The 27,563-nt window shown below is 37.5% G+C and overlaps 1 protein-coding gene and 1 pseudogene across 5 annotated transcripts in view; both read left to right on the forward strand.

Moving 5' to 3' along the window:
* Positions 1 to 27,563, forward strand: part of ZMYM4 (zinc finger MYM-type containing 4) — a 142,067-nt gene that overhangs the window by 27,894 nt on the left and 86,610 nt on the right. The gene's annotated exons all lie outside the window — the stretch shown is intronic.
* Positions 9,569 to 14,718, forward strand: LOC118500561 (annotated as a pseudogene).

A 27,563-nucleotide genomic window follows, 5' to 3' on the forward strand; every position in this document is an offset into this window, starting at 1 on the left:
TGTGTGTGTCATTGGAGATTTGTGGGAAGTTTGCCCCTGGGGAGAGGGTCATTGGGTGTCATGCATGCCACTAGCCTCCACTGGAGCAAGCAGTTTAGAGCACAGTTTAATGAGAAGAAAACCCCCTTCCTTCTGGGTTACCTCTTCAGTGCCATCTGCTGATAAAGGTTGTTAACATTGTGCCAGCTGGTGAAGGAGAAATGTTTATAGGTGCCAAGCTCCAGTATCAGAAAGCAAGGCAGAGAAGAGTAGATTTAGAGTTGAGAAGCAATACATTTATAATTGGTACTCAGATACTTACATTTCTAGTACTCTTCATTCCTGTGGGTAAACCCTGATTATTGTTTAGTGTCATTTTACTTCTTTCTCAAGGACTTACCTTTCGTACTTCTTGTCCTGCTAGTGTGCTACTGCTGCTGCTGAATTCTTCCAGCTTTTGTATATCTGAAAAAAACCTTTATTTTGCTATAAAAAAAGAATAACAGTAAAATACACATAAAATTTATCATCTTATCCTTTTTTAAGTGTACAGTTCAGTGGTATTAAAAACATTTATAATGTGCAACCATCACCATCATTCATCTGCATAGCTCTCTTTTTTATCTTGTAAAACTGAAACTCTATACACATTAAACAGTAATTCCCCATTCCTCCCTATCCCCAGTCTTTGCCAAGTACCATTTTACTTTCTCTATTTCTGTTAGTGTAATGTCTTCAAGTTTTATCCATGTTGTACCATGTGTCAAAATTAGTTTCCTGTTAAAGGCTGAATAATATACCATTGTACATACATACCATATTTTGCTTATTGACTCATTTGTCAGTGGACACTGGGGTTGCTTTCACGTTTTAGCCATTGTAAAAATGTTGCTATGAACATTGGTGTATAGATATCTCTTCAAGACCCTGTTTTCAGTTAGTTTGAGTATATACTCAGAAGTGGAATTACTGGATCAAGTGGTAATTGTATTTTTAATTTTTCTGAGGCACCACCATGTGGTCTCCACAGCAACTGTTCTCTTTTTTACATTCCCACTACCAGTGCCTAAGGGTTTTAAAATTTCTCCATAGCCTTTCTGGGTTTTGTTTTTTTTTTTGATATTAGCCATCCTAATGAGTATGAGGTGGTGTCCCACTGTCATTTTAATTCGTGTTTCCCAAATAATGATATTGAACATCTTTTCATGTGCTTATTGGCCATTTGTATATCTTTGGAGAAATGACTGTTGAAGCTCTCTGCCCATTTTTTTAAATTTGTTTTTTTAATATTAAACCCATTCCTGTAGTAAGTCCCATATGATTATGATGGGTAATACTTTTCAAATTCCTGGATTAAGGTTATAATGTTTCGATAAGAATTTTCATATTTGCCCTGGCTGGCGTAGCTCAGTGGATTGAGCGTGGGCTGTGAACCAAAGCATCGCAGGTTCGATTCCCAGTCAGGGCACATGCCTGGGTTGCAGGCCACGGCCCCCAGCAACTGCACATTGATCTCTCTCTCTCCCCTTCCCTTCCCTCTCTAAAAATAAATAAATAAAATCTTTAAAAAATTTTTTCATATCTATGTTTATGTACAATATGGATTAGAACCTTTGTTTTCTTTTACTGTCTCTTTCTGGTGTTGGTGTCAGGGTAATGCTGGCCTTCTGAATTGAGTTTGTAAATATTTCTTCCTACTAATTTCTTAATAAGTTTGGGTAAGATTACTATTATGTCTTTCTTAAGTGTTTGATATTTTTGCCAGTAAACCCATCTATGCCTGGGATTTTCTTTGTGAGAGGTCAATTATTTGAGTTTTAAAATAGATACAGGAATTTTAATTTTTTGTTTTATTTTTGGTGGGTTATGTTTTCTGAGCATTCATTCATTCATTTAACCTAAGTAGTTGAATTTATTATCCAAATTATTTATAATATTCTCTTATCCTTTTGATGTCTGTAGATATATACTTGTGTCCCTTCTTTGATTCCTGATATTGTCAATTTGTGACTTTATTTTTTTCTTTGATTCGTCTAGCTAGAGGCCTTTTAATTATATTGATATTTTGAAAGAATCAACTTTTGCTTTTGCTGAATTTTTTATTGTTTTCCATTAATTGTTTTAATTGATTTTTAAAATATCTTTATTATTTTCTTCTGACTTTTTTGGGGGATTGCTTTGTTCTCTTTTCCTAGCTTCTTGATTTGACAACTTTTCAAAAATTCTTGGTAACTTTTGTTGTCACTATCATTTAACTCAAAATATTTTTTTTTCTGTGATTTTTTAAAACTTTATTAAAAATTGGCCCTGGCTGGCATAGCTCAGTGGATTGAGCGCGGGCTGGGAACTAAAGTGTCCCAGGTTCGATTCCCAGCCAGGGTACATTCCTGGGTTGCAGGCCATAACCCCCAGCAACCGCACATTGATGTCTGTCTGTCTGTCTGTCTGTCTCTCTCTCTCTCTCTCCCCCCCCTCCTGTCCCTCTCTAAAAATAAAATAAATAAAATTAAAAAAAACTTTATTAAAAATTGATTTTAGAGAGACAGGAAGGGAAAGAGGGAGAGAGAAACATCCACTTGTTGCTCCACTTATTTATGTATTCATTGGTTGATTCTTGTATGTTTCCTGGGATCAAACTTTCAACCCAGGCGTATTGCAGTAATACTTGAATCAACTGAGTTACCTGGTCTGGGATCTGTGATTTAAAAAAAATTTATATATGGTTTATTTAGGAGCTTCTTTAGTGTACAGATTTTCTATTATATTTAGTTTAGTACTGCTGAGGTCAGTAAATATATCCTCTACTTACTTCTTTTTTAAATATTTTATTGATTATACTATTACAGTTGTCCCAGTTTTCCATCTTTGTCTGCCTCCACCCATCCCACCCACTCCCTCAGACAATTCCTACACCGTTGATTATGTCCATGGGTCACGCATGTATGTTCTTCAGTTACTCTTTTTCCTATATTGTACTTTATATCACCATGACCATTCTGTAACTACTAATTTGCACTTCTGAATCCGTTCACCCCTTTTGCCCATCCCCCTCACTGCCTCCCATCTGGCAACCATTAAAATGCTCTCCCTGTCTATGATTATGTTTGGTTCTGTTTGTTTTTTACATTCAGTTTTTGATATCTGTTTGTTGCCATTTTATTCATATTTTTGTTCTTCTTAAAGAAGACCCTTTAACATTTCATATAATGCTGGTTTAGTGGTGATGAACTCTGCTTTAGCTTTTTCTTGTCTGGAAAGCTCTTTATCTTTTAATTCTAAATGGTAGCTATGCTGGGAAGAGTAATCTTGGTCCTTGCTTTTCATCACTTTGAATATTTCTGCCAGTCCCTCCTAGTGTGCAAAGTTTCTTTTGAGAAATCAGCTGACAGTCTTATGGGGGCTCCCGTGTAGATAACTAACTGCTTTTTTTCATGTGGCTTTTAAGATTCTTGCTTTGTCTTTAACCTTTGGCATTTTAATTATGATGTGTCTTGAGGTGGCCTCTTTGGGTTCATCTTGTTTGGGGCACTGTGTTTCCTGGATTTGTATGTCTATTTCCTTCATCAAATTAAGGAAATTTTCTGTTACTATTTTTTCAAATAGATTTCCAGTTTCTTGCTCTCTTCTTTTTCTGGCACCTCCATGATGTGAATGTCAGTACACTTCAAGTTGTCCCACAGGCTCCTCACACTTTCTTCATTTTGGGGGTGGGATTCTTTTTTCTTCTTGCTGTCTTGATTGGTTGATTTTGCTTCCTTATATTCCAAATTGCTGATTTGATTCTTGGCTTCATCCACTCTAGTGTTGATTCCCTATAAATTGTTTTTTATTTTAATTACTGTATCCTTTGTTTCTGGCTGGATCTTTTTTATGCTGTTGAGGTCCTGACTAAGTTCCTTAAGCATCCTTATAACCAGTGTTTTGAACTCTGCATCTAGTAGCTTGCTTGTCTCCATTTTAATTTTTTTTCTGGAGTTTTGTTCTGTTCTTTCATTTGGGCCATGTTTCTTTGTCTCCTCATTTTGGCAGCCTCTTTGTATTTATAACTATGTATTAGGTAGAGCTACAACATCCCAGGCCTGGTAGAGTGGCCTAATGTAGTAGCTGTCCTGTAGGGTCCAGTGGCACAGTCTCCCCTATTATATGAGCTGGGTACTTGAGTGGCACTCACTGTGTGGGCTGTGTACGTTCTGCTGCTATAGTTGTGTCTTGATTGCTGCTGTTGTGCTCAAGGTCATCCAACGCCTGTGTTCTGTTATAGGTCACACAGTTTAAGCTACAAAGCGATCTGCAGATGGCTGCTACTTGTGTTGGGCTTTGAGGTGCCCAGATGAGGCCAAGCTGTGAACCAATGCCAGCTGCTGCTACTGCTGGGCATGGGGCCAGTTATAACTTAGAGGCAGTTATGGGGCTTGCTGAAGCCAGATGCTGATTGTTTGATAGAGTTTAGGAAAATCTGAATCAGCATGGGCCAAGAGAAGCCATTTATATGGAAAAGCCACTGGAAACAGCTTGGGTGGGCCTGAAATTTGGGTGGGGCAAGGACCTCAGGGAATCACTAGGGTAGGGCAAACAGTGTGAGCCAGATTGATGGCTCTGTTGGAGGAGGACTTAGAAAGGGAACAGTGACCTGTGCCAGGACTTCCTTTTTAAAAAATTTTATTTCTTTTTAGACAGAGGAGGAGGGAGGGAGAAAGCGAGGGAGAGAAAAAGAAACATCAGGGTGTGGTTGCCTTTCACATGCCCTCACTGGGGACCTGTCTGGCGTTTGGTTTACAGTCTGGTGCTCAATCCACTGAGCCACATCAGCCAGGAGTACTTCTGTCTGGAAGGAAAGCTGCCCCACAGCTCTTGCCCTGATGTTGGAAAACTCAGTTGTTCCTCATATATCTCTGGTGCCTTTTAAGCTGCTGCCCCCATGCTGGAGCTCAGAGAGAGAGAGTCTGAGTAAGTCTGTGTGCAGATCCTTTAAGAGGAACTGCTAAGGAGTCCAGCAGTTTCTGTCTTCCACAGTCTCAGTCTCCACTGGTTTTTACAACCAGAAGTTAATGACTGCTTCTCTTCTTGGCACTAGAACCCCGGGCTTGGGTGGCCTGGTGTAGGGCTGGAGCCCTTCCCTCTTGAGATAGTCCTTCTGATTTTTCTCCACCACTCATGGGTGTGGGACCAGCCAATTCTGTGTATCCATCCCTACTACCAGTCATATTGTAGTTTTTTCTTTAATTCCATGGTTGTAGGACTTCCATTCAGCTCAATTTCTGATGGTTTTGAATGATGGTGTTTCTGTAGTTTATTTGTAATTTTGATGTGGTTGTGCAAGGAGGTGAGCTATGTTTACCTATGCCTCCATTTTGTCAAAGTTCCTCTACTTACTTCAGTTATTTTATTTCTGTTGATGTGTTTTTATGGTTTAGCATGGCATATATCTTGGTGCTTGTTCTATGTACACTTAAAAAGAAGTATGTACTGTTCCCCCCTTCCTTTTCCCCTCTTCTATCTCTAAAAAATAAATTTTAAAAAATCTTAAAAAAAACCAACAACATTGCCCTGGCTGGTGTGACTTAGTGGATTGAATGTTGGCCTGTGAAACAAAGGATCGCTAGTTTGATCCCCAGTTAAGGCACATGCCTAGGTTGCAGGCAAGTTCCTGGGCTGGGTGCGTATGAGAGGCTACCTATATATGTTTCTGTCACAGATTGATGTTTTTCTCTTTCTCCCTCCCTTACCCTATCTCTAAAAATAAATAAAATCTTTAAAAAAGGTAGTATGTACTATACAGTTGTTTGGTTTTTTGGAAATAATACTTAGGTAAAGTTTGTTGATAGTGTTGTTAAAATTTACTGTGCCTTAGTTTTTGTTTTGCCTCCTTGTTCTAAAACTGTTGACAGAGCTGTAAATCCTCAGTGACATTTGGAGATAAAATGTTTATCACTTCAGTTCTGTTTTTTGCCTCAGATATTTTGAAGTTGTGTTAATTAGTTGTCATATATTTAGAATCATCTTGTTCATGATCATTACTAAATGACTTGTAATATTTCTTCTCCTTGAACCTTCTTTTTCTGACATTAATATAGTTACATCAGGTTTGTTCTGCTTAGTATGTGAATGGTATATGTTTCCTTCTCCCATTTTACTTTCAAGGAATGTGTCTATATTTAAAATGTGTTTGTTATAATACCATATAGTTGGGTCTTGCCTCTTTTCCTAGTCTGATACTTTTTAATTGTTATGTTTCTTCCATTTATATTTGATGTAATTACATCTGTAGTTGGGGTTATGTCTTCTATCCTGGCATTAAATTTTTTTTAATTGGATGTAAGGGCAATTTGCCTGTGACATTTATTATTTATTTTATCTTTTTAATCTTTATTGTATTTTTCTAATCTTTATTGTATCTTTTTTCCTTTTACCATTTAGTCCCCTTATACTTCCCTTCCCCCAGCAATCACCACATTGTTGTCCCCGTTCCTGAATCCTTTTTCCTTTTGCTCAATCACTCCGCCCCCTAACCTTCCCCCCACTAGCTGTCATCTTGCTCTCCATCTATGAGTCTGTCTTCAATTTCCTTATTAGTTCAGTTTGTTCATTAGTTTCCACATATGGTATTTGTCTTTCCCTGACTGGCTTATTTCACTTAGCATAACGTTCTCCAGGTCCATCCATACTGGGCTGTGACATTTGTTATATAATTGTCTCAGGGTTGATTTGGCTGATCTGGCTGGTGAGGTGCAAGTCCTCTTCCTCCCTCACCACTTTGTGTTTCCCTCCCGAAGCTTCATACTTGGTCTTGAAGAGGACTTTCCCTAGTAGAGGAGAGGGCTCTTCTTTTGTCAAAGGTATATGAGTAATTGCATTTTCCTGCTAGAACCTATAAACAAGCTCTCAAGTTCTATTTGTAGGAGAATGTAGGGTAGTCAGTCTTCCAAGACTCCAGACACACCCGAAAAAGGCACTGCATGCCTCAGTTTGCCTTTCTTAAAAAAAATTAAACAGAAAAATTTTCAGCCCTGGCTGGCGTAGCTCAGTGGATTGAGCGCAGGCTGCGAACCAAAGCATCGCAGGTTCGATTTCCAGTCAGGGCACACGCCTGGGTTGCAGGCCACAGCCCCCAACAACTGCACATTGATGTTTCTCTCTCTCTTTCTCCCTCCCTTCCCTCTCTAAAAATAAATAAATAAAAGCTTAAAAAAATTTTTTTCAGTGACAGTTGATATTCCATATTATATTAGTTTCAGGTGGGTTATTTGTTTTTTGGGGGGTTGGTGGTCATCCTTACATAGGGGTCATGTTAATCTTTGTATTGCTCCAATTTTAGTATATGTGCTGTGAAAGTGGCATTTTTGTGTTTTTTATTTTATTTTATTTTATTTTTATTTTTATTTTTTTTATTTTTTAAAGATTTTATTTATTTATTTATTTATTTTTTTAGAGAGGGAAAGGAGGGAGATGGAGATAGAGAGAGAGAGAGAGAGAGAGAGAGAGAGAGAGAGGGAGAGAAACATCAATGTACGGTTGCTGGGGGTTATGGCCTGCAACCCAGGAATGTTCCCTGGCTGGGAATCATTTTTGTGTTTTTATTTATCTCATGTATTCTTTGTTCCTCTCTTATAATTCAGTTGCATCTGATTTACTATTGTATTTTGAGTGTTTACATGTACTTCTTTGTGTGGCATATTTTCTCCAGGTTGCCCTAGAATTTACAACATGAATTTTTAAGTTACCACCTTTAATAATTGTATCATTTGTTATCCTTTGAAACAATATATGAAATCTGTCTGGAAAAAAGTCCAACCATTGTTAATATAGCAGGAACAATTGTGTGACATCTATGTAACTTGGCAGCCAAAGAGAGTGGACTGGAATGCACATGTGTGAACAATGATGGCCTCACTGTACTAGTCCATGGGAGGTGGCGGGGGTGGGGGGGAAGCTTCAACATTCCTCTACAGAAACTATTTGGATGATTCATAAGGCTGTAGCTATGGGCACCTGGTGATTGGCAGCTTCATCACAACAGTGCACCCATTCATGCATCTTGTCTTGTGGAGAGTTTTTTTTTTTGTGAAACATGAAATCACCCAGGGCCTCTGCTCCACTACAGCCCAGATTTGGCACCCTGTGACTTCTGGCTTTTCCCAAAACTAAAATCACCTTTAAAGGGAAGAGATTTCACACTGTCATTGATGAGATTCAGGAAAACATCTCAGGACAGCTGATGTGATTGGGAGAACTGTGTGAGGTCCCAAGGTGCTTACTTTAAAGGGACCGAAACTTCATTGCCCTATGTACAGTGTTTCTTGTACCTTGTATCTTCTTCAATAAATGCCTCTTTTGGTATATGGCTGGATACTTTCTAGAAAGACCTCTGGACAGACAGGAGATTATTTCTTTCATCTCCTTTCTTCCCTCATGCTGTTTTAAGCCTTTGTCTTCTATTTTACTTCTGTGTGTGTTTATTTTTTAGTATCAGAGTGGTCTTACTGATTCTTAAATGAGTATATTATTCATTGTTGCTATTATTTATTTTGATCAAATTATCCTGTATTCAGCCCATGGGATCTTCTTCAACCTAGTTTTTTTTCTTCCCTTTTTAATATATCAATCAGTTTGTTAGTCTTTTCTTACTTTTTCATGCAATCTTTTAAAATCTTTAAATCATCTCACTCCTCTGCTTCTGAATTCTTCAGTGGCTTTCCATTAGCCACATGATAAAATTAGAAATCATTCAAGGCTGGGAATACACGGCCCTGATTATACATCTAGTTTTCTTTTTTCTCTCTTAAGTAGTTGAATAAGTCTTTTACTTGTTTTATAATTTATAGTTCATATTTGCTATAGATTTTAGGAAGAACTGAGAATATTTTTCTTGAGGAACATCATGGATTTACTACAAATATTCCTGGTTTTCCATACTAGTAACCAAATTTATACATCATTTTGGAATGGAAGACTGGGTGAGAAAAGTGTAGTTTATTAGTTTGAAACATATTATAAAGAATCATGGGAACATACATTTTCCTTCTTTCTCGTAGTTTACGTTTAAGGGTAAATACAGCATTCTACACATTCAGATTAAAAGGGCAACATTATTCATGTATTCAAAGGTGATTTCTTTTCCCCGGGCTGGTGTGACTCTGGGTTGAGTGCCAGCCTCTGAACCAAAGGGTTGCAAGTTCAATTCCCAGTCAGGGCACATGCCTGAGTTATAGGCCGGGTCCCCAGTAGGGGGCGTGTGAGAGGCAACCACACATTGATGTTTCTCTCCCTTTCTCCCTCCCTTCCCCTCTGTCTAAAAGAAATAAAAACCTTCCCAAAAACCCCCCGAAAGATGACTTTTTCATTTTTATGTCTGGGTAGCTTACCGAATTTTTCGGACTGTAAGATGCACCTAGGTTTTAGAGGAAAATAGGGGAAAAAATTCTGAAGCAAAAAAATGTGGTAAGATTTAATGACATAAGATATTTAAAGACATTTAATGACATAAATAACATAGGCTGCCCCCCCTCCATAGCGAGCCAGGTAAGCTACACTCAGACTGTAAGACACCCCCCACCCTTTCCTCCCAAATTTTGGGGGGGAGTCTTATAATCCAAAAAATATGGTAATTCTTTTCTTAACTGTTATGAAAAGAAGTCATTTTAGGTTGATAGCTTCACAGCTAAATCTGATTTTTGTTTGAAGCTATTTTCTCAGCAGTGACTGAGCATCTGTACTCTACGTGGTGATAAGTTTTGACACTTAATTTTATTAGGTTTTTGCAGCTATTTCAAGTTTTTTTTCCATTAAGTATGTAACGTAAATTTAACACTGAAGTGATACATTCTTTGGGTCTTTAATACATTTCTAATGGCCTTGTTCAGTATACTTTGAACTTAATGAAGTTGTTTCATTTTATAGAATTAAAGATTTGTAAAATCAGACTTAACTGCTCCTAGTTAGAACTTTGGTTTTTATTCCAGGTAGAATTTAAAAAGTACTACTAATAAAGTACAATGTCAACAAATGAAATATGAATTACAAATGCTAAGTTTACCTATAGTAAGTTGATGGATATTTATTCTTGTTTTGATGGAAAGATCAAGCTTGTTTTTAGTTTCATGTGAAGGTAATTTCAGTGGAAATAATTATTTTAAGTAACTTTACATAAGTTTTGAAATGAATAAAATTGTGAAAAAATGATGGATTTGATTTCATTTAAAGGGAGAGTTGTTAATATCTTAAAAAGTCATTTAGTTAGGAAATAAAGCTATGGAGAGAGAATGCGATCTCCTTTTATACTGTCCTTATCAAGTTTTCAGTCTTGATTAAACCATTTTGAAATTTTATGCATAGATGGAGGTGAACTGTGATCTTGAAGTTCAAGAATTTGGAGAGGAGTTTTAGAATTTCATAAACCAACTTTATTAACTTTATTTGAGCCACGAAGGAGTTACGTTTCTTCCTTCGTGTCTGTTAGTGAATTAGGAGCCGAACAGTATTGATGTTAACAGTCTTTCTTGAGACCTATTACATATTTGATAGGAACTATTTTCCAGATAATGTGTTTCTATTTACAGTAAGTTCTCACTTTGTAGGCTTCTAATATACTTGAATTTCAGTTGCCACCGTTTAGTTAAATAACATGCCAGTCCCCAAACAACAAAACTCACATGCCATTTACCATGGTACGTTAACTGTAATTGTGTACTACGTAAACATCAGTACTAGCTCTTCATTTTACAACTCACCATGTAATTAACAGATGCTTAACATGATCAGTGACCAATGACCTTACTTCTCTCAAAGTGTTTTGGAGATTGGTCACTGTACATCTGTTACGCATTTCTTGCATAAACAGCAAAGTGTGTAGTTTTGTTAACCTCCTTGTCTCCCAATGGTAAATCCATGTGACATTTTGCAAAACAGGATAATCAAAGGAGAGAGTTGACCAACAAAGATGAAAGTGTGGCGAAGAAATGAAAAGTGATAACATTAGATCAGAAAAATGGAATGTCACAGATTTGAAAATAGCCACAGGGTAAATTAATATAGGAGAAGAGCTGGGCTTGCCTACATGAAGGTGTGGTTTGAATTGTATTGAAGTGTCAGATGAATATAAAAAACCAGAAAAGTTGGCCCATGCCTGCACCCTTTGCTAGAGGGACACAGGGGAGCAGAGAACTTGGGGGTTGGAGAAAGGGAGGAGAGTTGGGGAAGAGTAGGTGGGTGGCTCTGGAGTGCTTCTCTCTGGACGGCCACCCTAAGGAGCAAGGATGTCTGTCGATCGGCACAGCTCTTCCACCGCCAAGCCCTTCTTCTTGCCATGTCCCAGAACTGGCATCGCAATGTTAGCCCTGCTGCTAGAACGTGAGGACAGCGGGACCTTCAGTTTGGGGAAGATGATTACGGCTAAACCAGGGAAAACACTGATTCAGGTGTTACACAAATATGGCATGAAGATCAAGACCATCCTGTTTATGGATGTGAAAGATCCAATATGCAAATATACATGCCCACTTTCGCCTTCAGAGTAACCGTTGGTGACATAACCTGCACAGGTGAAGGTACAAGTAAGAAGCTGGCTAAACATAGAGCTGCAGAGGCTTCCATAAACATTTTGAAAGTCAATGCAAGTATTTGCTTTGCAGTTCTAACCCCTTAATGCCTGACCCTTCCAAAGAACCAGCTTAGTCCTGTTGGTTCATTATAGGAATTGGCTATTTATCATGGCTGGCGACTTCCTGAATATACCCTCTCCCAGGAGGGAAGGTCTGCTCATAAGAGAGAATATACCACAATTTGCAGGCTAGAGTCATTTATGGAAACTGGAAAGGGAACATCATAAAAACAAGCCAAGAAAAATGCTTCCGAGAAATTTATTGCCAAATTCAGTAATATTTCTCTAGAGAAACACATTTCTTTAACAGATATATAGTAGGATATTCTTCAGGATGTACTTGGCATTTCTTGAAGAATTCTCCTGGTGAAAAGATCAAGCAACTGAAAAAAAGCCACCTTAGTATTCCAAATACAGATTATATCCAACTGCTCAGTGAAATCGCCAAGGAACAAGGTTTTAATAGAACATATTTAGATATAAAACTGAGTGCCAATGGGCAGTATCAGTGTTTCACTAAACTGTCCGCTAGTCTCATCACAGTCTGTCATGGCTCTGGGATCTCCTGTGGCAATGCACAGAGTGATGCTACTTACAATGCTTTGCAGTATTTAAAGATAGCAGAAAGAAAGAAAACTTGGAGCAACTTAGAAAACCCTTGAGCAGCACATAAAAAGTTGGTCTTCCATGCCTTCCCAAGTGAAACATTTAGTATTTGAATTTATGTGTTGTTTCTGAACCTCTTTCATGGATTCCATCAATACTACAGATTTAATTATCTCCTAGTTGTTACTACACTCTTTTTAATGGCTTCAATTTTGTATTGGTGTATTGTATTTATAAACTTTGTACCATAGGCAGAGTGTAGCACCTATTTAACAATGTCTTGTGCATAAAAGGAAGAAACTACATGTGAAGATGAAGATGGTGAAATAAAACTGCTAACAACAGTCTTTCATACTGGTACTTAACCTCTTCTTGTGCAAGGCTTTGAAAAGGGAATTTGAAGGAAGCTCCTTAGAATTGGAGTGTTGAGGAATACACTAACAAACTCTTATTGAATGTGATTGTTAAATGTCAGGGAACATGATTATCTGCTCTGTATCTGAATTCATGTAATAAAGAACTGTTATTAAAAAACAAACAAACATCTTCTCAACATTACTTAGTGTAAATTGGTCTCAGGAATAGGTCTCAGTTTGACTAGCATTCATGCCAAAGCACTGAATTTACTTGCTGCATTGAAACAAAAACTAATCACAAGGAGACTGAAGAACTTTTTATTGCCAATAAAGGCTGTTTTTTTTTTTTCCCCCAGAATCAACATGAGTTAAGCTGTTAGAGCAGATAGGGATGCTATTGTGAACTTGCACCAGATTTCAAAGATTAATTGAGCAAGTAATTATATGATAATCAACTAATTAATGTAATGCAAGGCAATCCCATCCATAACTTATGTGATGAAAGAGGATCCTGGAGAGACCCAAGATGATGGGGGATAAGGTAGATGTTACACTCACCTCCTTCCATGACCAAACTGGAATTACAACTAAAATATAGAACATTGTGAATAGTCAACTGAAGACTGGCTGAATAAAAATCTTATAACCAAGGATTCACAGAATAAGCCACATTGAGACTGGTAGGAAGGTCAGAGAAGCAAAAACTGCTGGGCCTGTCCCACAATAGGCTCTAGAGGGATATCTTAGCTGCAAAGATTGCCCCTGAGGAGTATGAAGTCTCAACCCCATGCTGGGCTTCCTGGCCTCGAGCACCAGAGCTGGAAGAGGTGCCCACATAACATCTGGCTGTGAAAATCAGTTGGGATTCTATCTGACAGGGAGAGAAGGGAGTTAGCTAAACACATAGATAGGCACTGTTTTAAAGGGCTAACACACAAAATTTCATTCACAGACATTCACCCTGTGCTCTGGTGGAGGGAGGGTAGAATGTACTAGAGTCATGTGAGGAGAGACTGGGATTTGCAGCTCTAGGGAGAGAGCTGAGGGGATAGCCACTGGGACCCCTATGTTAAGTCACTCTCCTTCATCCCTGAACTGACATCATTTTCTTCAGTGGAGTACTAGTCTGCTTATGGCATCAGCCTGGGAGAATTCAATAGGCCTACCCTGTGGAATCACTGTTGCCTCACTTTGTTGAGCTTGGGCTTCTGGCAGAATCTAGGACAGTCTTGAGTTGTGTAGCTCTAGGATGGGGGCCAGTTTTCAGTTGGATGCTAAATCACTGAAGAGCCCTCCCTTCACAGGGCCAAATCTTTGCCTATTTGAGTCTGATAAACTCTACTGTCCTTACCCTGACAACTCCCTCAGACCTCACCCCACCACAAAGGTCTGTGGGCATCTGGCAGTGGCAGCTAGACTCATTATACCCAGGGACATTTGCTGAGTGGCCTTAGACCAAACACTAGCACTGAATTTGAACCTGTACCAATCTGGCGAATAGCACTTGCCCCTACCTTGTGGCTCACTGATAACCTACCTCATGCAACTTGATTACTACCAGAAGCTTTTTCAGTGACTGAGCCTGTCAGGCACCCAGCAGGTTGAGACAGGCACAGGTAGATCTTGGTGTGCTTTGCACTTCTGCTTACCTTCCCCTGGGTCTGGTTCTGGTAAAAGCCTGCCTTGGTGCACAGCTTGGTCCTTCTCATGCACACTGAGGCCCAGCAGAGGCAGCCATAAACTTTGAATTGTTTGTAGCTCAAAACAGGTTGCCCAGGGCCAGTCACAGTCAGCATCTGACATTGGTTGCACCACAGTCACTCCCAAAAGGTTCCAGATCCAACACACCCAGTGGCCAGCTTCAGATGACATCAGAGCAGTATCACAAGTGGCATGTCCAAAGGGAGATTTTGGCAGGCACCAGACCCTGCCGAGGCTAATTTTGATTTGTGAGGTCAGTACCTGCACAGCAGCTTGTACACTGTCATGGTCAATCAGCCTGAGGGTTCACCTCACACATGAATGGGCCAGTAATAGTGAAGACTCAGTTACAATAGAAGGGCCCACCTAACCTACCCAAGGGTCATTCCTGGAGCACCCAGCTCAGGTGATCAAGGAGACTACGGCACTGGGTCTCATAGGACACCTACTACATAAGACCACTCTGCTAAGACTGGGAGTCCTAGCAGATCTACCTAATAATAAAGAAACAAATACAAAGAGGCAGCAGAAATGGGGAGACAAAGGAATAGGCCTCCAATGAAAGAACTGGGGAATTCTCCAGGAAAAGAACTAAATGAAATGGAGGCCAGCAATTTATCAGATGTAGAGTTCAAAGTAATGGTTATAAAGATGCTCGACAGCTTGAAAAAGGACATAGAAACCATAAAGGATGAGTCAGAAATGAAGAGTGCAATACCTGAAATGAAGAATACAGTACAAGGAATCAACAGCAGGTTGAATGAAGCAGAGGATCAAGTCAGTGGTTTGAAAGACAAGGTAACTGTAAACATCTAACCAGAGCAGGGAAAAAAATTCTTAAAATGAAGTTATTTTAAGGGTCCTTTGTGACATAATGAAGTGTAACAACATCGTTGTCATGGGGTACAAGAAGGAGAAGAGAGAGAGCAAGGGATTGAGAACCTATTTGAAGAAATAATGACTGAAAACTTCCCTCTTCTGGTGAAAAAAAAATATACGTAAATTCTGGAAGCCCAGAGAGTCTAAACAGTATGAACTCAAATAGGCCTAAACCAAAACATATTACAATTAAAATGGCAAAGGTTATCGACAGAGAGAGACCTTTAAAGCAAGAGACAGCTAGTTACCTAAGGGAGCACCCATAGGACTGTCAGCTGATTTCTCAACAGAAAAAATTCAGGCCAGAAAGGATTGGCATGAAATATTCCAAATGATGAAAAGCAAGGACCCACAATCCAGGCTACTCTCCTTAACAAGGCTACCATTTAAAATTGAAAGAGCAATAAAGAGCTTCACAGGAAAGTAAAATCTAAAGGAGTTTGATACCACCTAACCAATATAAGAAAAAATGTAAAAGGTTCTTGAAGAAAAAGAAGAAGAAGAAGAAAATAAAACAGGGACATAGTTATAAAGAGTAAAGTGGGAGTGAATATGTACCTATCAATAATCATTCTAAAAGTAAATGTCTTAAATGCTCTCATTGAAATAGGGTAGCAGAAGGGATAAGCAAAGACATACATATATATGTATGTATATATATGTATGTACTGATATATATATCAGTATATATATGTCTTAGTGTATATATATATATATATATATTAGTATATGTATGCATGTGTGTGTATATACTAAGAGACACACTTCAGAATGAGAGATACAGGTTAATAGTCAAGGGATCCAAAGATATTTCATGAAAATGGAAATGAAAAACTGGGGTAGCAATACTTGTATCAGACAAAGTAGACTGCAAAAAAGCCATAATGAGACAAAGAAGGACTTTACATAATGCTAAGGAGTTCAATCTAATAAGAGGATATAACCCTTGTAAACATTTATATACCCAACAAATATAGAAAGTCAATCTTGAATCTTGGTGAACATAAAGGGAGAGATATAATATAGTCATAGTAGGGAATTTTAAAACCCCATTGACATCAGTAGATAGATCTTCCAGACAGAAAACCAATAAGGAAATAGTAACCTTAAATGACACACTAGATCAGATAGATGTAAATGGTAACTTCAGAGCATTTTATCCCAAGTGCACATAGAACATTTTCTAGGATAGACAACATGTTGGGACATGAAAACGAGTTTCAGTAAGTTTAATAAGATTGAAATCGTATTAGGCATCTTCTCTGACCATAATGGAGTGAAACTAGAAATCAAAGAAAAAAAAATTAAAAACACAAAGACATGGAAGCTAAGTAACATGTAACTGAACAATGAATAGTTTAAGAATGAGATCAAGAATATTATCAAAAGATGTCTTGATACAAATTAAAATGAGAACATCCAAAGTCTATGAGACACAGTGAAAGCAGTCCTGAGAGGGAAATTCATAGCATTAGTCCTATCTCAAGAAACTAAAGAAAATCTCAAATAAACAATCTAACTTTACACTTATAAGAACTAGGGAAAAAAACCAACAAACATAAGCCCAAAATGAGTAGAAGAAATGAAATAATAAATATCAGAGCAGAAATAGATTAAAAAAACTAAAAAATCAATACAAAAGACACATAGACAACAGTATGGTGATTATCAGTGGGAAAGGGGGGTAGAAGGAGGTAGACTGTAAAGGGGGGTAAATGGTGTCAGAGACCTTGGTGAACGCATAATACATTATATAGATGATGCATTGTAGAATTGTACACCTGAAGCATACAATTTTATTAACCAATGTCACCCCAATAAATTCAATAAAAATTTTTTTTATAGAAAGATATAGGATCCTGAAGTCACAAAAGGGAGAGTATAGATAAGAAGTCTGAGGAACTTAGTAAAGATGAATTTATCCACATAAATGAGAAAAATGTTTATGACAAAGAGGTTTAAGATGTTTTAGAGGAATTAACTCCTGGCAAAAATTTTAATGTTAAAGGAACTCTTGGAAATAGATCAGAAGGGCAAAGGGTGAAGTGTTGGAAGCCGAACCAGACTTGGAAAGAGTTATGACAGTTTGCAAAGTCATGGAAAAGATACTTAATTCCATATCATAAGTTATCTGAGAAAAAGAAGGTGGCAAGCACTGTGTACTCTTAATGTTTAAGGTATTTTACAAAGAAATAAAACACTTTGATTCTCAAAGTTTCTTACATTTTAAATTAGAAAATAGTAAACATTACGCAATATTTTTTATTTCCTTATATATTTATAGCTGATAGTAAAAGAGTTTTTAAATATTTTGATAAAAATCTTAAAGATCACAAAACAATTGCAATTTTTTCCCTTTGGTAAGATTGTTTTCTCTGTTGGTTTCAGCTTTAGGGTTATTTTTATGAACCTGCACTATAGTGCAAAGTGAGTGTTGCCTTTGTAAAATAATATGTTTTCCATAACAACTTAGGATATTTTCCAACTTGATAAAATGATGATAAAGATCATTAGTATGAATAAACTTCAAAGTGTAAGTAGAGGATGTTTGGATGGGAGTAGTAATAGGCAAAGACTAGCTTATTACTGTGGGAGTGAGGAAGGTGATTGGATATTTAATTTGGAGTGTGGTCTGTTGCAGGCATTAAAACTGTTTGAAGCCTCTGCTTAATCTTTGAGATTTTTGCAAAATTTTTTTTAATCCTCACCCAAGGATTTTTTTTATTGATTTCAGAGAGAGAGAGAGAGAGAGAGGGAGGGAGGGAAACATCGATGGGAGAGACAAATATCAATCGGTTGTCTCCTATGTACTTCCTGACTGGGAATTGAACTGTCAACCATTTTGGTATATGGGCGATGCTGCAACTAACTGCTGCCCAGCTAGGGTGAAATTGTTGAAAATTTTAAAGCACACTATAGGATGATTAAGTTTTTAATATAGATACGTTTTAAATTATTAACTAATTATACTAATTCTTTTATTTAGCAAACATTTATTGAGTTTCCGTTAGTGTTGGGCATTTTTGTAGATAGGCTTGCAGCAATAAGGAGTAAACAAAAAAATCTCTCGAGACTTGGATACACTTTAACCTGTCTTCTGCTTTGAGAAATATTTCTAATCCTTTAGAGAATCTTCATTTAATTAGGATTCTGTTGAGAGAAACTAGATTGTTTTTAATTTTTGTATAACTCGAATAATTTTTGCATAAAAACTGATAAATTGATTCCTTTTTTAGATAGTCTCCAAAATTGAGTTAAAAATTAATGTTTTCATAACCATGGTTATTTGTTAGCAGATAGATCTACCAGAAAAATGGGATATTTCATGGTACAACTTCAGAAATGTGTTTGGGTATTTGATTCTGTAAAGATATTCAACGGGTGTGCTACAAGAATTTTTCAAACATGTAATACTTGACTATTTTAGTCAGGGGCACTGACCTCTGTTCCCTTAGTTTGGCAAGTGAAAAATGACAAGAGCCAAAACAACATTAGCTGTCTGGTGTGAATGAATGAAAAGTATACCTATTTTTTTGTCAGGTTGCCAAAAAAGATTTTTTGGTGTGCCACAGAATTGTAGTAATTAGTTTATATGTGCCATGAGATGAGAAAGGTGGAAAATTTCTGCCTTATATCACCCTCAACTTTGGAGTAAAATTTCTATAGTGGCTATTATGGACATACCTGTTGTAGTAGTGCAAAGAGAGTTGTAAATTCTCCCTTGTTTAGGAAGTTGGGTGTGCGGGTTGTGTGAGATGGCATTATTAAAGAGTTGTAACTTGAGCTCAGTCACAAAATCTGAGTAGGCATTTACTATTGAATTAAGATTGGAAATGCTTGAGCACGGTGCACAATGGTCCAGAGGCATGAAACTGCCTGAGAGATTGGATGAACTACAGGTCATTCATAGCAGCTAGAACATTTGCTTTTGAGATGGGGTGTAATGGGAACGTGAAGGCAGGAAACAAAGCAGTATAGGCCAGATTTTGGAGAGTCATACATTCAGGCTTTTTTCTGGGAAGCCTTTTTCAGAGCTGTGTGTAGGTGCATGTATGTGTCCCCTCAACCTCTTAATACCTTCATTTCTTCATTTATAAAGTAGAGGTGTTAACAATATTTATCTCATGAAACTTCAGGGAGGCTAAATTGAATTCAATCTGTTTAAAAGTTGAAAACAGTGCTAGACAGAGGGCAAGGTTCTTGATAAGTGTTAATCACTAATTATAATGGTTTGGGAGCCATTGCTTTAGGTCACCTAAAAAGCTCAGTAGTGAGGTAGTTGATAGAAATAAGAATCACAGATGGTTAATAACTATATGGAAAGATTATTCTTCAAAATTTAAAAAATGAAACATTTGAAATTTAACAATAAGGTATCAAAGGTTTATCAAATTGAGAAAGATGAGAAAAAAAACTTAACAATAAGGTAACAATAAGGTTTATCAAATTGAGAAAGATGAGAAAAAAAAACTTCCTACCATGTTGATAGAGAAGTTCTTGAGAAACAGTAAGAATTCACTATATTGAGATATATGTACATACATATATATATATAGGAGGAATACTTTTGCTGGGCAGTCTGGTGTATCTATAAAAAATTTTGAGTTCTTGTGCTCTTTAATTTCATGATTCTACTGGGAATTGATCAAACATGTATGATCATGCACATACACTCACACATACTGACATATAAACCAACTTACATGTATAAGGATAACTATAATTGGATAAAAAGCTAGAAGTAGTGAAGTCTCCATTAATATAATACAATACAATAAAAGATTCTGCAGTCACTATAAAGAGTGAAGTAGATCATTGTATAATGAGACATTTCCTAGATACATTAGGTTTAAAAATAGAGAAAATTTTTATATCTATCCATTTATTTGTGTCTTTGCTAGTCTAAGAGAAAATAATGTCTCATTTTAATAAAATTTTATTGATTTGACAGAGGGGGAGAGAGAGAAATACCGATTTGTTGTTCTACTTATTTATGCATTCATTGGTTGACACTTTTATGTGTCTTGACCAGGGATTGAACCTGCAGTCTTGGCATATCAGGAGAATGCTCTAACCAACTGAGCTACCCGGCCAGTGCAAATGGTATTTCATTTTAATTTTAACTTCACCTGAGATTGAATATTTAATGGTTGTTTGTGGTTTTTGTTAATTTTCTATTGAGGTGCTACTCTTAAGTGGATTCTAAGACTGCTGTATAGGTAAGGTATTCATCATTGATATTATTCACACAGACTTATTTTCTCAGATTGTCTTTAGGTTACCTAAAGACAGTCAAACAAATTTTAATTCAGCTTTTTCATGAGGATTTGTTTCTGTTTATGGTTAAAAGACTTTCCTACCTTCTAGTATCTTCATTTTTTCATTTTGTTTTTATTTTTTTTAAATATGTTTATTGATTGTAGAGAGAGAAAGAAAGGGCAGGAAAGACAGAAACATTAATTGAGAGACAAATATTGATTCATTGCCGGGGATCAAACTTGCAACTTAGGTGTGTGCCCTGACCAGGAGTCGAACCTCCAGCCTTTTGGAGTATAGGATGGTGTTCCAATCAACTGAGTCATACTGGTCAGGGCTGTTTGTTTTTATTCTCTTTGAAATTTATTTTGGTGTCAAGTGTAAAATGGTGATTGAAGTTTTTCACCTTAAATCATTACTGGTCATATTCTAATTCTTAAGTATACTTTGGACTTTGTAGTTAAAATTTCATTTTATAAATCTATTAATTGCCATGCCAGTATCATATATTTTAGTTGTACCTTTAATATATGGTAGGCCATATTTTTGTTATTGTTACTACGAGAAGTAACCTTTTCTTGGATTTTTTTAACATTTAATTTATTTATTTTTAGAGAGAAGGGAAAGGAGGGGAGAAAGAGGGAGAGAAACATAGATGTGCGAGAGATACATTTACTGGTTACCTCTTGTAAGCCCCCAACGGGGGGCTTGGTCTGAACCCAGGCATGTGCTCTGGCTGGGATTGAACCAGCAACCTTTTGGTTCACAGGCTGGCACTCAATCCACTGAGCCACACCAGCCAGGGGTTGGATATTCTTTTTACCTTTATTCATCCAGATGTCCTTGTTAATGGTTCTGTTTTGTTTCCCCTAACCTCATCTTCCCTATTTTGTGAAGAAATGAGTTCTTCATACTATTGATTTTTTTTCTGTTTGTATATCATTATCAGCTGTTTTGCACTCTGAAAAGTTTGGTAGTTGTTTGCATAATGATTTTATATATTTCTTATATTTATCTTTAGAACTTTGTTCTAAACCCAATTGTGAATTGGATTTTTTCCCATTATATTTTTACTAGTTAGTACTGTTTCATAGGAGTGCTGTTGCTTTCTTGAATGTTAAATTTTATAAAGAATCGTTCTATTGAAATGTATATTTTCTTTTTCTTTTTAAAAATATTTTAAGGTTTTATTTATTTATTTTTAGAGAGAAGGGAAGGGAGGGAGAAAGAGAGTGAGAGAAACATCAGTGTATGGTTGCCTCTCATGTGGCCCTTACTGGGAACCTGGCCTGCAACCCAGTCACGTGCCCTGACTGGGAAATGAACCAGCGACCCTTTGGTTCACAGGACTATGCTCAATTCACTGAGCTATACCAGCCAGGGCTGAAATGTGTATTTTCTAATACATTTCAGTTTACTGTCTTGGACTTCTCAAGTAGACAAGCATATTATCTGTAAAAAATAATTTTGTTTTGACGTTTACAATTTTTGTTAAATTTATTTTTAGAGGAGAAGGGAAGGGAGAAAGAGGAGGAGAGAGATATCAGTGTGTCAGAGAAACATTGATTGTTGTCTCTTGCACACTCCTGGCTGGGGACCTGGCCTGCATCAGGTTACTACCAGGCATGTGCTAAGACCAGGAATTGAAATGGCAAACTTCAGTTTGTGGGAATGATGCCCAACCCACTGAGCCACACCAGTTAGGGTGTGTTTTTTATATTTTACATACACTTTTCTCTATGGATAGTGCTAATGTTAGCACTTAATGGTAAATATTTGATCTTGGCTGTCAACTTCAATTGATTATAAATTAATACTTGAACTTGAAATTGAGAATAATTCTGATAACATATCCATAGTTTGTAGGACAGATTGCTGTGATTGATTAGTAGCAGATGATTAGTGCTGGAAGGTAAGGCTTATTAGGAAGTGAGTGTTAGGAACAAAGGATTTAATTTAGTATTTCCTTGTTAATTTGGCTAATTATTTTCATAATACTTGTGAAAATCACATATGGTCAGATGGCGTGATTATTTCTTCCCCACTCTGTGTAAAAATAAATAAATAAAATCTTTAAAATGTAAAAACAAGGATCTTATGTTAAAATGTGAAGAAATCTAAAATGGCTACCATCATTTAGCATCATTTCCCATAGTTTCAGTAGTATGTTAATAAATGTTATCTTTCAAAGAGTTTCTGTGGCCAAATATGTTTGGGAAATGCTGGGTGAAACTAAGCAGTACCGGTTTCTTTAGTTGTGGACTTCTTAATATTTAATAAATTAACAAGCATTGTTAATTACTGAAAAAAGATTTATATTTCCTATATTAACTTGATGACAGAATTTTCCTTAGAACATCTTGCAGATTTTGCATAACAAGTACTGAAAAATGTAAAATATAGCATTCAGTTAATAAAAAAGTGGTTGAGAAATTACTAAATACAGCAGGTCCTTGAATGACTTCATTTCATTCAAGATAATTTCATTGTAACGATGGGATGCCTTAAAGAACTTAACTTGTTTATGTCAGTTAGCCTATAGTAAACTTAGTGTCATTGTACTTTGTTACATGTGAAGTTGTAGAATCTACTGATGATGTTAGGTGAGAGCTTACTATATAATATTCTGGAGCCTATGGTTATCCCAGGATGAAAATAATTGATTTAGAAAGTGATACTGACATATATGTGAGTTAATTGCTATTAATGACTGTAAGTGAAATATAAATGAAGTGCTACAGAGGAGTGATGTATTCTAGTAGGTTATCAGCAAAGGCCTTACTAAAGAGCTGCACTTTGAAGAAGCAGTGGTAATTCATCAGGTAGACATCATTCCCAGTAGGAAGAAAACAGTTTGAGAATGGTATGGTTAGAACTTCAGGCAGGAGTCAGAAATGACTTTACTCCATAGCCAGAGTGATTGTTTTCAGAATTCAAATCTTCCTGCTGCCTCCTAAGAATAAATTGAAGAAGGTACAAATAAATGGAAAGATAGGAAGACTCAACATCATTAAAATGTCCACACTAATCAAAACAACCTACAGATTCAGGGTAACCCCCATCAAAATATTGATGGCATTCTTTCCCAGAACTACAACCCCTGTGTTTTGATGACTAAACTTAAAGTCATGACTAATGGGCCTGTTTGTATCCATCTTGTTTGAGACTCTCTGTGCTCCTGAACTTGTGTGTATGTTTCCTTCACCAAATTAGGAAGGTTTTTTTTTTTTTTTTTCACTATTTTTTCAAATAGGTTTCCAGTTTTTTGCTCTTTTTTTCTGGAACCCTTATGATGCAAATGTTGGACCTCTTTAAGTCCCAGAGACTGCTTACACTGTCCTCGTTTTTGTTGGATTCTTTTTTCTTCTTGTTGTTCTGATTGGTTGTTTTTTGGTTCCTTATATTCCAAATCATTGATTTGATTCTTGGCTTCATCCACTCTACTGTTCCCCTGTAAATTTTTCTTTATTTCAATTAGTGTATCCTTCATCTCTGACTGGATCGTTTTTATGCTGTTGAGGTCCTCACTAAGTTCCTTGAACATCCTTACAACCAGTGTTCTGAACTCTGCATCTGATGGATTGCTTATCTCCATTTTGCTTAGCTCTTTTTCTGGAGTTCTGATCAGTTCTTTCATATGGGCCATGTATCTTTGTCTCCTTGTTTTGGCAGCCTCCCTGTGTTTGTTTCTGTGAATTAGATAGAGCTGCTTTGTTGATTCTGTGTCTTGGTAGGGTGTCGTAAAGTAGGTATCTTGTAGGGTCCAGTGGCACAGCCTCCCCTATCACCCAAGATGGATACTCGAGAGTGCCCTTTGTGTGGGCTGAGTACACTCTCCTCTTGAAGTTGAGCCTTGGTTGCTGTTGGCAGATCAATGTGGGGGATTTACCCAGGTCAGTCTCACCTTCAAGGGCTGTCTGTGACCTCTTACCACCAACCTCAGCCCTCAGTGGAGGATCACCTGTGCAAGGACAGGGTGGTGGTGCTCCGACATGGTCTGTAGCTATTAGCTGGGTTCACTGGCCCTGGGGTTTCCCAGGAGGTACAGGCTAAGGTCAGCCCCCATTTGTGTTCTGCCCAGAGCCACCCTGCCTTTCTGAGATGGCTGCTACTTGTTATGGTCTTGGAGATTCCCAGGCAAAGCCAGGCTGTGAATATAAGGTGCTAGTTTCGGGCCCGCGGCTCAGTGAGCCCAGCCGCTGCTTGTTTGGTAGGATTCAGGAAGTTGTATGAGCCAAGATCAACCCTTCATATGGAAAAGCAGCTTGGGTGGGCCCATAAGTTGGGTAGGGTGGAGTCTCTGGAGATCTCCAATGAGATCAGATTGGATCCCCAGTTTGGGGTGGGTCAAACAGTGTTAGCCAGTTTGATGTAGTCTCAGATATGACATCAGCTTGCTGGGTCTGTAGGAGGAAGGTTTAGAAAAGGGACAGTGGTCTCTGCCCACCTTTCACTCTGGGAGAAAGCTGTCCCCCCAGCTCTCGACTTGATGCCAGATACTTCAGTTCCTCCTTGTATACCACTGGTGCCTTTCAAGCTGCTACCCTGGTGCTGGAGTTCAGAGGGAGTGAGTCTGAGTAAGTCTGTGCATGGGTTTTTTTAAGAGGAACTGCTTGGGGCTTCAGCAGTTTCTTCCACCAAATCAATCCCCACTGCTTTTTGCAGCCAGAAGTTGTGGGGACTTATTTTCCTGGCACTGGAACCCTGGACTGTGGGGCCTAGGGTGGGGCTGGGACTCTTTGCTCCCGAGATATCTCTCCCTAATTTTTCTACCACAGTCAGCGTGGGACCAGTATGTTTTGCATCTATGCCCCGCCTACCAGTCTGAATGGATGTGGTTTCTTTAATTCTGTAGTTGTCAGACTTCCATTCAACTCAATTTCTGATGGTTCCAAGTGATGGTTGTTATGTATTTTTTATGTAATTTTGATGTGGTCGTGTGAAGGTTTGAGCCATGTCTGCCTGTGCTGCTATTTTGACTGGAAGTTATTTATTTTTAGAGGGAGGGAAAGAGGGAGAGAAAGATCAATCAGTTGCCTCTCACACACCCCCAGCCAGGGATCTGTCCCACAACCCATGCTTTTGCTTTGACTGTGAACCTAACTGGTGACCTTTTGGTTCACAGCCCATTTCTCAACCCACTGAGCCACACCAGCCAGGGCTGTGCATAACCTTTGACTCCCCCAAAACATAACTAATAGCCTAGTATTGAGTGAAGGTTTTACTGATAACATAAACAGTTGATTAACACACATTTAATGTTATACAAATTATACATTGTATTCTTAGACTAAAGTAAGCTAGAAAGAAGAAAATGTTGCTAACAAAATCATAAGGAAAGAAAAATAACATTTACAGTATTCATTGAAAAAGAAATCCATGTGTAAGTGGACCCCTGTAGTTCAAATCCTCATTGCTTGAGGGTCATCTGTATTTTTCTGTGTTTTTAAAAAGCTCTGTTGTAGAGATATAATTCATATACTATGCAGTTTTCCTATTTAAAATGCATAATTCAATAATTTTTAGTATTTTCACATTTGTACAACCACAGTCAATTTTAGAATGTTTTTATTACACAAAAAAAAGAAATCCTGTACCCATTAGCAATCATTATCCCCCACACCTAGCAATCAGCAGCCACTAATATGTTTAGTCCCTGTGGTTTTGAAATGTGTATCCAGGGTCAGCAGAAGAGATTTGGTGGATGATATTATGTCTGTTTGTAAACAAGCATATAAATGGTTTGGCATCAAAAGGAAATGTTTTAGTCTTTAGTATTTTGTTTTCTATTTGAGAGGGAGGGTGGGTGACGTAGGAAAACAGGGTTTTGTTTTAAACCAAAGAAGGAAATTTCATCCTGGAATTTTTACCACTCAAAAGAGTGTCTACTGAAGTATATAGTGGTGCCTGATATTCTCATCTAGGTTTCTTAATTTCTTCTGAGTCATAACCAGGTGCACGTATTTGTTTTACTCATAATTTTAATGTATTTCATTTTATTTTTTCTTTTTTTAAAGTATACTTTATGCTATTACAGTTGTCTCATTTTCTCTCCCCTTTATTCCCTTCTGCCCTGCACTCCCCTCCCACCAGCACCCCACCTATTAGTTCATGTCCATGGGTTGTACATGTAAGTTCTTTGACTTCTCTATTTCCTATACAATTCTTAACCTCCTCCTATTTTGTACCTACTGTTTGTGCTTCTTATTCCCTGGACCTTTTCCCCACATTCTTCCCCCTCTCCCTCCCTTCTGATAACCCTCCATGTTATTTCCATTTCTGTGGTTCTGTTCCTGTTCTAGTTGTTTGCTTAGTTTGTTTTTGTTTTAGGTGTGGTGGTTAATAATTGTGAATTTCCTGTCATTTCACTATACATGTTCTTTTTCTTAGATAACTCCCTTTAATATTTCATATAATAAGGGCTTGGTAATGATGAACTCCTTAACTTGACCTGATCGGGAAACACTTTATCTGCCCTGCCATTCTAAATGAAAGCTTTGCTGGATAGAGCAATCTTGGATATAGGTCCTTGCCTTTCATGACTTGGAGTACTTTTTTCCAGCCACTTCTTGCCTGTAAGGTCTCTTTTGAGAAATCAGCTGACAGTCTGATGGGAACTACTTTGTAGGTAACTGTCTCCTTTTCTCTTGCTGCTTCTAGGATTCTCTCCTTCATTTTAATCTTAGGTAATGTAATTATGATGTGCCTTGGTATGTCCTCTTCAGGGTCCAACTTATTCGGGACCTTCTGAGCTTCCTGGACCTCCTGGAAGTCTATGTCCTTTGCCAGATTGTGGAAGTTCTCCTTCAATATTTGTTCAAATAAGTTTTCAATTTCTTGCTCTTTGTCTTCTCCTTCTGGCACCCCTATGATGTGGATGTTGGAACATTTAAAGTTGTTCTGGAGGTTCCTAAGGCTCTTCTTAATTTTTTGAATTCTTGTTTCTTCATTCTGTTCTGGTTTAAATATGGTTTAAATTTTTTGAATTCTTGTTTCTTCATTCTGTTCTGGTTGAATGTTTATTCAACAGAATAAACGTGGTTTAAATTTCTTCCTTCTGGTCCACATCGTTGGTTTGAGTTCTGATTTCTTTCCCTTCACTGTTGGTTCCCTGAATATTTTTCTTTATTTCACTTTTCATAGCCTTCACTTTTTTCATACTCAACCATTTCTGTGAGCATCCTGATTAC

Source organism: Phyllostomus discolor, chromosome 5 (genome assembly GCF_004126475.2).
Source record: "Phyllostomus discolor isolate MPI-MPIP mPhyDis1 chromosome 5, mPhyDis1.pri.v3, whole genome shotgun sequence".
NCBI lineage: Eukaryota > Metazoa > Chordata > Mammalia > Chiroptera > Phyllostomidae > Phyllostomus > Phyllostomus discolor.